Source organism: Pecten maximus, chromosome 14 (assembly GCF_902652985.1).
Source record: "Pecten maximus chromosome 14, xPecMax1.1, whole genome shotgun sequence".
Classification (NCBI taxonomy): Eukaryota; Metazoa; Mollusca; class Bivalvia; order Pectinida; family Pectinidae; genus Pecten; species Pecten maximus.
The window spans coordinates 7,166,579-7,177,704 of record NC_047028.1 but is presented as its reverse complement, the minus strand read 5'-3'; the positions used below and the strand labels follow the sequence as shown (position 1 = coordinate 7,177,704).

The 11,126-nt window shown below is 37.5% G+C and overlaps 1 long non-coding RNA gene across 3 annotated transcripts; it reads right to left on the bottom strand.

The window, feature by feature from the left end:
- Positions 1-1,395: 1,395 nt before the first annotated feature.
- Positions 1,396-10,680, bottom strand: LOC117343022. 3 transcript variants are annotated; one of them, XR_004535947.1, is made up of 5 exons: positions 10,541-10,680; positions 4,382-4,548; positions 2,365-2,430; positions 2,045-2,139; positions 1,396-1,559 (listed from the first exon to the last, which is right to left on the bottom strand). It is a non-coding gene; the product is annotated as an uncharacterized LOC117343022 (long non-coding RNA). The 3 variants fall into 3 exon arrangements; XR_004535948.1 differs by lacking the exon at positions 10,541-10,680 and adding an exon at positions 7,093-7,990; XR_004535946.1 differs by lacking the exon at positions 10,541-10,680 and adding an exon at positions 5,170-5,240 and having other exon boundaries at positions 1,397-1,559.
- Between the last annotated feature and the right edge of the window lie 446 nt (positions 10,681-11,126).

Here is an 11,126-nt window from a genome sequence, read left to right as displayed (position 1 = left end):
AGCTTATTTATTTATTAAACGGGTTTCACGGGGAGATAGTCAACTCGTACCCATTCAAAGTCGTACCCACAAACTCGTACCCAAATTTTGGCGAAGTCGGACCTGCAAAAACAGGCGAACTCGTACCCACGTGTGGCTAACTCGTACCCAAGTGTGGTGAACCCGTACCCTTCTTTTTCAATTAAAATAATAAAGAATATTAAAGATTTTCAATAGTCAAAATGTTTTTATTGTTATCTTTTTTGCATGTATGACGTTATTTTATGTAAAAAACATTAAAAAATATATGTAAAACATTCTATGAAGAAACATGCGCTGTACGTATGTAGATGAAGGACTCGCACAACTAAATCCCTGAGGAAAATGTGTTTCTTAGGGTTTGTAGCTGTTTTCCTGAGTAAATAACATATGAAACGGGTACTTTCTATATACGAGAAGTGTAGGGTCTTAAGGTTTGGAAAATCAAAAATATACACTCCTACTGAAAATAGAATGGCGTAGGATTCGAGGTGTAAAAAGGCGGGAATTCCCCAGGTGGGGGTACCCCAGTGTACTGTTACTGTCTTGCGAGTACTCGTGTGCTCTAATATGCCATTAAACCCATACAATAACAATATATATCCGATAGAAAAAACTTCAGACTTTAATTTGATATAAGTTTCACATCATTTGAACTTCAAACGAGCGAACAAAGGGATGAGGTGACTAGTAATAACATATAGTAAATAATGTAGTTGTGCGAGTCCTGAAACCAGTCAGCTTGTATTTCTTTCAATACTATGATTTCAATTTGACAATTCTTGTTTTCTTTGTTGTGCTTTTTGGATACCGGCAAAAAATAAATGACGTGTGTGTAATGTACACACGTGTCGTACATCTCGCAGGGGCTTGGCACGATTTTCCAAATGATGGTCCACATATATTGCGGATTATTATATCGCTAATAATTCCTTTTAAATAAGCGTGAGATGTGCTACTGTTGTAGGAAGGGAGAGGACTCTTGTTGTATCTCATTCAGGTTTGTTAAGCGTCTGTGTGACTGAGTGTTTAGAATATTTCAGCCATTAGATTTTCTACTGTGCAAATTAGGAGGAAAGAATTTCAATTAGAATCAATAGACATCGGAGAAAATGGGGAAACGAAGACAAAACCCAGCAGGCACAATGACGTTGAAGCCCGACGTTGAATAAACGTTGAATTTATATTAGATTTTGAAAGTTCTGACAACGTACCAAAATTCAACGTCGGGGTTTCAACGTTGATTCAACGTTGAATTTCAATGTTGTTTTAACTGTGAATTCAACGTTGTTTAAAGGTTGAATTTACATTAGATTTTGAAAGTTGAGACAACGTACTATATTTCAACATTAGATTTTCTCAGTAGTGTAAGTAAAGACAAACATTTTTTTTCATTCAATACACAGTTTATTTTTAAATAATGACTTCAGCCGTCTGCCGCCCTCCTCCACCAACACGTTCTGGTGCATACTTCAAATATTGCGACTTCCACCTTTGGCATGAATGAACAGTTGCTTCCGGGTGGATTTCTGTGACAGCTTCTGGAAAAATAAAGTTACCAAAACAGTTAAATTACGGAAATTTCGAGAAGCGTTCAGTAGAGAATTAAATGCAAATAATTTTTTCAATTAAACAATTGAAAAATAACAAAGGGAATATAATTTCATAAATTCTAAATATATCAATTGCTGTGTTTGTAAACAAAGCTTCGTTATGTGATAAAAAAAATATGAAGTGTATATAGTTTCATTCACTTCCTTTTTTAAATATGATTAGGAATTTCATTACATTTTTTTCTTTGTCTTGCCTATGAATCTTATACAAAATCTAATATAAAATTGAAAGTATAAGATCCAATGCATCACCAAAGCATTTCGAACCCTGTATGGTTAATTTGGATGTTTTGATAATAGTCTAAAAAAATGAACCAAACAAGATTTTGTTACTATATATTGCAACAGGTATAATTGTTATTGGGATCATATTTGATTTTGTATTTGTAGCTATTCCAGAGTGCTATGCATACCAGTGATTATTTGGCATAGAGTTGTTTTTCCAAAGGCAAGCTTGTTCTTCTTCCCGCAAAGATTCATTTTTGCCATCACAGCATTTGAGGGACAGCTGTTGATAACAAAATGAAGAGAACTGAAATATTTTGTAAATCATTTTTTTTTTACTATTGTGGCCCCCATTTCTTCTCAAATTCAAAACACATCAAAAAAACTACTTGTTATCAAAGGATGTGAAAAACAGAATGATTCTTTATAATACTGTCCTCACCAAATGTCCACAATTGATTTATATTTAATTGTATTGCCGAGTATACATCTCTTGATTTGGACCTACCTTTTCATGGGTTTTTTTACATGGCTGTTGGCGTCAACCCCTCCGATCCTAGATATATAGTCCTTTCTGAAAAAAAGAAAGATATATATATATAATTACTTTTTTTTAAAGGATTAAGCAATTCATAATTAAAAACAAATTACTGAAACTTAAAAAATGCTACCGTGTCCAGTACCTATATTCCCCCTATAAAACTAAAATATAACCTGATATATGGCATATTTTCCTAAATTTGTTTGACAGGCAGTGGCCTCTGAATCATTTTTAAACGAACATTAATGTTCGGTTATTGCCATCAAGAACTGGACTGAGAAATATGACCATATTTGGTAGCCACATTCACCAATACGCCATCTACTGTCTGTTTCAATGAAATATGGCTGCCCCCAAGCCTTACGCTTCAAATAATTTACTGGCAAAAACATCTTCGTTTTATGTAGTAGTTTTACCGAAAATGTTGAAATGTATTCAGTAGATGTTTTCAAGATGCATACGATTTGAGAAATACATAACGCTAGCGAAATGTGAAGACTAAATGAACCTGAACTTTGCGAATAACTCCAGGTCAATATATTTATGTAATCAAATATTGCGCAGGCGCATTCGTCTCAGGATGATTAGAAAGTTTTGCTCTTCCGTGTTCATCCCAAAACGGCTGATATTATAGCATAGGTCTGCAAATATGTCCGCGATTTACTTAAATGTGTAATATATATTCTAGAATGTTACATCATTATCAACTAGATGAGTATTTGTATAATTTAGAAAAAAAATATATCAATAACGGCATACGAGACGATACATTGTATCATACTATAGGTACGAGACGATCATTGTATGTTACTGTACATGTTTGCGAGAAAGGTACTGTAGATACTAGGTGGCATTTGTGGTCAGGGTGACTGGTCATAGCGTTAACATTGTCATCGATTTCCATATTCCATTTTCCTTTGACGAAAACGACCAATAAATCAAATGCAAATGATAATATCTTGTTGCCATGTGCACGGGATTGGTTGTTGTAGGCGATACTTGGAACGTATTTACTGTTGTAAGGGAGGTAACTGCAAGATTACGGAATTCAAACGTTAAACCAATTTGATTGGTCGATTCTTCCATGACTTTGGCAATGGGTTTACAATCGAAGTGACAGATAACTACGGCAATATTCAGATGATATCAACAATAACATTTTTAGATACGTGTGGTTGGCAGTTGGCATGTTTAAAATGAACAATTATATAGCTTGTTTTTATTTCGGCAAAGTCTAGAATATTTACTGAAACGGACCACAGGTGAAGCAGACTTGGAAATACGGAAACGAAGAAAAATGGAATGGGGCTTAATTATAATATAAATTGGCATTATTTTCAGAGAATTGACCCACATATATGTTTTTCAATGCCTAATTGTATCATATGTAAAATATTAGAGGTTTACGAATTTTAAATTAATTTTTCATTTGCGAATCGCGGCCCGACTGTCGTTAGAGTTGAATTACCGAAATGGCCGATAGTGGACCCAAATCGATATTTTAACGAGAGAATGGACCCAATATAGGATCTATTAATCTTTGGTGTGTGTATAGAGACCATATGCATTTTTTCCCTTTACCTGGAAGTATTTTGAAAGAATTTGCAAAATACCGAATTCACGATCAAATTTTCGATTGTGACGAACTACTGAGACGGTGTTAAGTTCATGTTAAGTCAATCTGATTGAAATCAGCTGTTACATATGTACATATGGCTACGTTTACTATGCAATACGTCTACGTATTTTGTTTTCAAAGACGGAAAACGGAAATCCGAATTATCTAAAAACAAATGCAAAAAGACTTGTGATTTGATATTCAGCCATTAATTTTGTTTTGTTCTGTGGAACTTGTGTTATTTTTCAAACAAATTCATTTTAATAATTTGTTAATTTAAAATTTTCATCAAGTCATGATCAAGACTTGAAATTCTCGTTACTTTATATTAGGAAAATAGAATGGAATTAAGTACTATAATCTTACCACAGCCTTCTTCTTTGTGGGCTCATCAATTTCCTTCTCAAATCCTTCCAGTTTCTCTAATGAATCCATTTGTTGCAGGTGAGATATTTTACCATCATCCTCCAGGACCCGATGGCTGTGCATGTCTCTAATCTCTGCTAACAATGTTAGTACCTTGCGTTGAAATCCTAAAATGATAATTCATCATCGTTATACACTTTACACACTGGTCCATGTTTTTTTTATAAGATATAATTGAATTTTCACAATAGACCTCAAAAGGGATCTTGGTGCTAGCCAATGAATGATCTTTAACTGCCCTTTGACAGACATATTGTTTCCCTACATTAATTTTAATAACATAGGAAAAGTACATCTGAAGTCTAATCATGATCTGATAACAACTTTCTTAGAAATATTAATAACAAATTCTAACAGACCAATTCCAAGATGACTCCCTGTCTCCCTTCCCAGTTAAGATCAGATTCAAAATTGAATTGGTACAGCGAATTGGACAACATGCATACATTGAGTTTGAGAGATATTCCATCAATACTTTCCAAGAAAGAAATAAGATGTTTACGGATAGACAGACAGACAGAAGATATTTGCATATCAATATATTTTTTTTAAAATGTGAACTGCTAGTTTATAATACAAGTCATATTAAAAGTATTATTGACTTGTTGACGCTAATAAATCAAAATAATGTGAATAAAAGAATATAACATATATTATAAATGCAAGATATGCTGCAAAGCTAGGACTCTTATAATCTATTTTACACTAAATATATAATTTACACTTACTAGCTTCAGGCATTGGAAATCTGTCTTTTTGTCTAGCTTTTTCTTCCTTTGTTTGTTTGTTTATGTTTTACGGCCCATCGACAACTAGGGTCATTTAGGGCCAAACAATATTCTAACATGTTTTATTTTTAAAGTTAAAATCAGATAAAATTTGTCATTTTTTAAAAGCATCCGTATTGTATATTTACATCATTATAATAAAAGGTGGTTAAAAATGGTAAAATATATATATGTACATTATGTGAAATAATATGTACGAATAGATTATGTGAACTTTGTTATAAATAGAACATCAAAGACAGTAACGTAAAAGACATCAAAGTCTATAAAATAGATCGATTTCTTTCAAGTAGCTAAATATTGTTTTCGAATCCACGGAACTGAAAAGGGTTTTCATATCCGGGACTCGAAAGTATTTATCACGAATGTGCTTAAAATCGGAACATTCTATTAAAAAATGCTCCACTGTGAATTGAACATCACATGCATAACACACCGGTGGATCCTCTCGTTTCAAAAGGAACGAATGAGTAGGATATGTGTGCCCGGTACGGAGCCGAGAGAGGACTATTTCCTCTCTACGATCCTTCCGGCTTGGTTTTGATGTTTTAAGTTTTGGTTGTACTTTAAAAAGTTTGTTGCTCGTCTCGAGAGACCAGCGTTGCTGCCATTTACTCTGAATGGCAGAACTAATTACAGGTTTGAAATCTGTATATGGTATTTTAATAGTTGTTTGTTGCAGATTTAGAGCATGTTTTGCTTGGCGGTCAAGAAGTTCGTTGCCTTTAATTCCGACATGGCTCGGAATCCAAAGTAATGTTATTTTGCATTTTTTTAAGATACGAGATATTCTTTGGATCTCGTAATTGTAAATTCTGAAGGACAGATAGAGAGTCGGAACAAATGATTGCCTCTCTAATGCGTTGTTCATCGATATGGTCGAGGGACAAATCAATGGCACATGCTTCCGCAGAGAAAATAGAGGAACAAACATCAGTACTGATCATGGGGCATAGTTTTGTTAGACGTTTGGAAGGTCATATGTCAGGGTTGTGGTATAACCTTGGTTTTGATGAGTCATCAATGACGGTACATTGTTGTGGTCGGGATGGCGGGAGAGTACGTCCTCTACTTCAGCCAGACATGTCTCAAGCTATAGATCGCTATAGACCTGATGTTGTGTTGCTACAGATAGGAGGGAACGATCTTGATTCGCCAGTATGTGAGGAACTACAAGGACGTTTAGCTCGTGATATATTTTCTGTGGCTTCATGGATTGTTAATGGCTTTAACGTAGATAGTTTTGGTATTATGCAACGTATGTACAGAACAAAAACACGACACATAGCAGTGGAGGTATATAATTCAGCTGTTGACTTTGTTAATATGACCCTGAAAACGTTGTGTGCAGACCGAAGTCAGTGTTTTTATTGGAGACATAAAGGGTTAAAGACAGAGATATTTAATTGTTTGAACCAAGATGGCGTCCATCTTTCATCGCAGGGTACACGCAAGTTCATTCTGTCAGTGCGTGGGGCAGTCCTTCGGGGAAGGTCGTTGTCCGCTTCGCTCCACTTCCGCCCAGGTCACCGCAGGGTACACGCAAGTTCATTCTGTCAGTGCGTGGGGCAGTCCTTCGCTCCACTTCCGCCCAGGTCACTGTGTCCGATGAGGTAGCGTCATAAGGCTAATTAAATTGTCGCAATACGTTCCCAAGTTCCTTTACAGTTTGTTTCCTGTTTATTAGCTATCTGTTATTATAATTTGGTTTGGTTTTTTTTGTTTAACGTCCTATTAACAGCTAAGGTCATTTAAGGACGGCATCCCGTGCGTGCATGCGTGCGTATGTGTGTTTTGGGAGGCTGCGGTATGTTTATGGGACCACCAGCAGCGTTAGGTGCACCACCTACTGTCGGTACTGACCAAGCCACATATGAACTGCTCCACAATATACTCGCTGGTATAAACAGGCCGCAGATGCCCAGCCACTCTGCTGCGACAGCATCTACACTGCAATCTGTGAATCTCTCATCTTCTGGGCATGTGATTTCAACATCACCATCACCATCACTCCAGTCACCAGTACAGTCTGCAATTAATGACATGACAGGTGAGGCACATAGTGTGTCTAATTACAGCAGCATTTCCTTACCTCTCGGGCTTAACTTAGATCCCAAAATAATTGCAACAAGAGGCCTGTAGGCCTAAACGCTCACCTGCTGTGATTATAGCCCCATATCATTTTTTTACATCCCTCTACGAACCAACTAGAGGCTGATAGCTGCATGGCTGGTGGGCAGTATATTACCAAGGGTCTATCTCAAAGAATGTAACGTTAAAATTTCTGGAGAATGTGATTCTGGAGATGGCAAAAAAATGGTGGATATCTTGAATGATGTAGTTATTTCAAACACAATGGAAATCCATCTGTGTGCGATGCTGATCATCCACAGGAAGCTTCAACAAAATGTCGAATGGCATGTTTGCAATACATGTATTTCGATATACATATACATATTAAGTTGAAGAAGTAATGACAATACAGTATATTGTCAACTTATTGAGGCAATCTAGACAAAATAATTGCCTAATATAATTATTGAAAAAGTAGGTAACAGTGACCTAATTTTGCAATATCAGTTATCGGCATGCATTTATCCTAGATGTCCATTTCTGTTGCCCTAATATAATTATTGAAAAAGGTCAGTGACCTAATTTTGCCATATTAGCTATCGGCATGTCTTCTCATCCTAGATGTCCATTTATGTTGCCCTAATATAATTATTGAAAAAGTAGGTCTCGGTGACCTTATTTTGCAATATTTGCTATTGGCATGCCTTCTCATCCTAGATGTCCAGAACTAATTACAGGTTTGAAATCTGTATATGGTATTTTGATATTTGTTTGTTGCAGATTAAGAGCATGTTTTGCTAGGCGGTCAACAAGTTCGCAACAGATAGAGAGTCAGAACAAATAATCGCCTTTTTGATGCGTTCTTCATCGATATGGTCGAGGGCCAAATCGATGGCACATGCTTCAGCAGAGAAAATGGAGGCGCCATCAGGTAGACGGACTGAAGAACAATGGTGATCGGTGTAGCATGCTGCTGAGACCTTCTCACCATCTTTCGAGCCGTCAGTGAAGATCTGAACATGATCAGGAAAATCTGCAATGCACTCCCGAAAGGAAGATTTGTGCTCTTCAGGTAATACACTCGACTTTGCCCTCTCATGCAGAGTAAGGTTAATATCAGCGGGATTTTGCGGGTTGGATTTCGATTGGGCGGCATATTGAAGAGCAAGTTTTTCCCTTCTGTCATTTAAGGATGGTTCATTTGCCTCTACATAAAGGCTCTGCACTGGTGTTGTTCGGAAAGCACCAAGTGCTAGACGTAATCCTTGGTTTTGGATAGGATCCATCATCTGCAGGTAAGAATTTCGTGGGACTCCATCAATCAGGAGTTGTATTTGCATGCATTAGCTATAAGCCTTAAACCGGCCCAAAAACAGGTGCCCTTTCAATCAAACCCAGTCCATCCAAACAGTAGCGGGAGGAAAGCCAAGGCAAGGTGCTGGGACTTTATGCAATCTGGGACATGCTCATATGGAGCACAGTGTAGATTCCTCCATGTATGTGCCAGGTGTGGGGGCAATCATCATGTTAAACAATGTAAGTCGCAAAACAACCGATTTCAATACCGAGCCGGTCAAAATGCAACAAGTAATGGGGGCTCCAAAACTGACCCATCCAATACAAATAAATCAACAAACAACACCTCATCAGTCCGCAGTGCTAACACAAATTCCAGAGGTTGTCCAGGCAAGACCAGATAAACTTCCCTCTCCAGTCAAATTTAACATATTGCAACAGTATTTGACGGGATATGATGTTTCTAAACTGGCTCTATTACAGACGGGGTTCACCCAGGGGTTTTCTTTACAACATCAGGGCATCCGAACTTTTCGTGATTCCAAAAACCTCAGATCAGCAGAAGAAAATCCTCAAATTTTACAGCAAAAAATTGACAAGGAAGTATCGTTGGGTCGGATCGCTGGCCCATTTGATTCGCCACCATTTCAAAATTGCCATATATCCCCTTTGGGGTTGGTCCCGAAAAAAAAGAAAAAAAAAAGAGTTTCGGCTAATTCACCATTTATCATATCCTAGTGGGTTTTCTATTAATGATGGCATTTCCCCCAGAAGACTCCTCGGTTCAATATCAGACCATTTCTGACGCCATTGGTCTTGTCAAATATTTTGGCCCTGGGACATTGCTCGCAAAGACCGATATTGAAAATGCTTTCCGAATTCTGCCCATATCGCCTAATGATTATGAATTATTGGGTAAGAAGATCGCTGGGAAATACTACTTTGACAGAGTCCTCCCCATGGGATGTTCAATATCTTGTTATCTTTTCGAACAGCTCAGCACAGCTCTAAATTGGGCAATGGAGAATCATTTTCAGGCGGCAGGAGTAGTCCATGTATTAGATGATTTCCTATTTGCTGGCCCTCCTAATTCAGAAAAATGTCGGGCGGACATTCATAGCATTATGCCATAGAGTAGGCATCCCTATAAAACATTCCAAAACCGCACAGCCCACAACAATAACCTTTCTTGGGGTGGAAATAGACTATCACAATGGAAGCTAGGCTCCCACAGGAAAAAGTGGAGAAAGTTAAAGCACTTTTGTCTAGTTTTAGCTCCCGTAAGAAAGTTACCCATAAAGAGCTTCAATCCCTCATAGGTCTGCTTAAATTTGCATGTTGTGTTGTTCTTCCAGGCCGCCCCTTTTTGCACCGTCTTATCGATCTCACCAAAGGGATTTTAAAACCCCATTTCCACATTCGATTAAATAGGGAGGCACGTTTGGACATTCATGCCTGGCAACAATTCATTCAATGGGGTTTTCTCTCATTCTAGCTGATAGGTGGGAAACATCTACATTTCTATACTGGTTTGGTTTGGCTTATTTTGTTTTACGTCCTATTAACAGCTAAGGTCATTTAAGGACGGCCCCCCGTGCGTGCGACATGCATGCGTGTGTTGAATGCGTATGTGTGTTTTGGGTTTGGTTTGGTTTATTTTGTTTAACGTCCTATTAACATCTAAGGTCATTTAAGGACGACCTCCCGTGCGTGCGACATGTATGAGTGTGGTGAGTGCGTATGTGTGTTTTTGGAGGCTGCGGTATGTTCGTGTTAAGTCTCCTTGTGATAGGCCGGAACTTTTGCCGATTTATAGTGCTACCTCACATATATACATTCAGTATATCAATTATCATATTAATTAAGTACTTGTTTATTCTGTTGTCAATAAATGTATTCAATAGGAAATACAATCAATGAATCATGTTCCAATTCAGGTTACCAAAGATAACTCGGACAGATATCGGTCATCTAACCAGCTTAGAAGGTACACCACTGTCCTACATTCTGACTGCTGATGCACCAATGACAACTACACCAGAACATCCATAGGCGACACCCCTGAAATTTAAATATCACATATATTTATATATAAAAGGTACATGTATGTACAGTTAGACCTCGTTAACTCGAACTCCAATACCCTTCTTAATTCAAAGTATTTTGCTGGTCCAGACCAAGCTTTACACTAAACATTCAAGATCACTCATGGTCAACTAAAATACTCTGGTAACTCGGAGCTTATCATGGTCCCTCTGCCTTCGGGTTAACGAGGTTTGACTGTATTTTGAAAATTATCACATGTTAATTAAATGTCAACATTTTCATATTTCAGACCCGGAACTTAAAACTGAATGCTGAGCAGCCAACATCACAGGGTTGTGGCAACACATCTGTACATAATGCAGCACCAGTGCCCTTACCCCCAGAATTTCAACATCTTAACTCTGACATACAGCAATCAGACATAGAGAGAATTGAGCAGGAAACAAGAGACCAATCATTATCAACTGTCTGGTGTGAGGAGA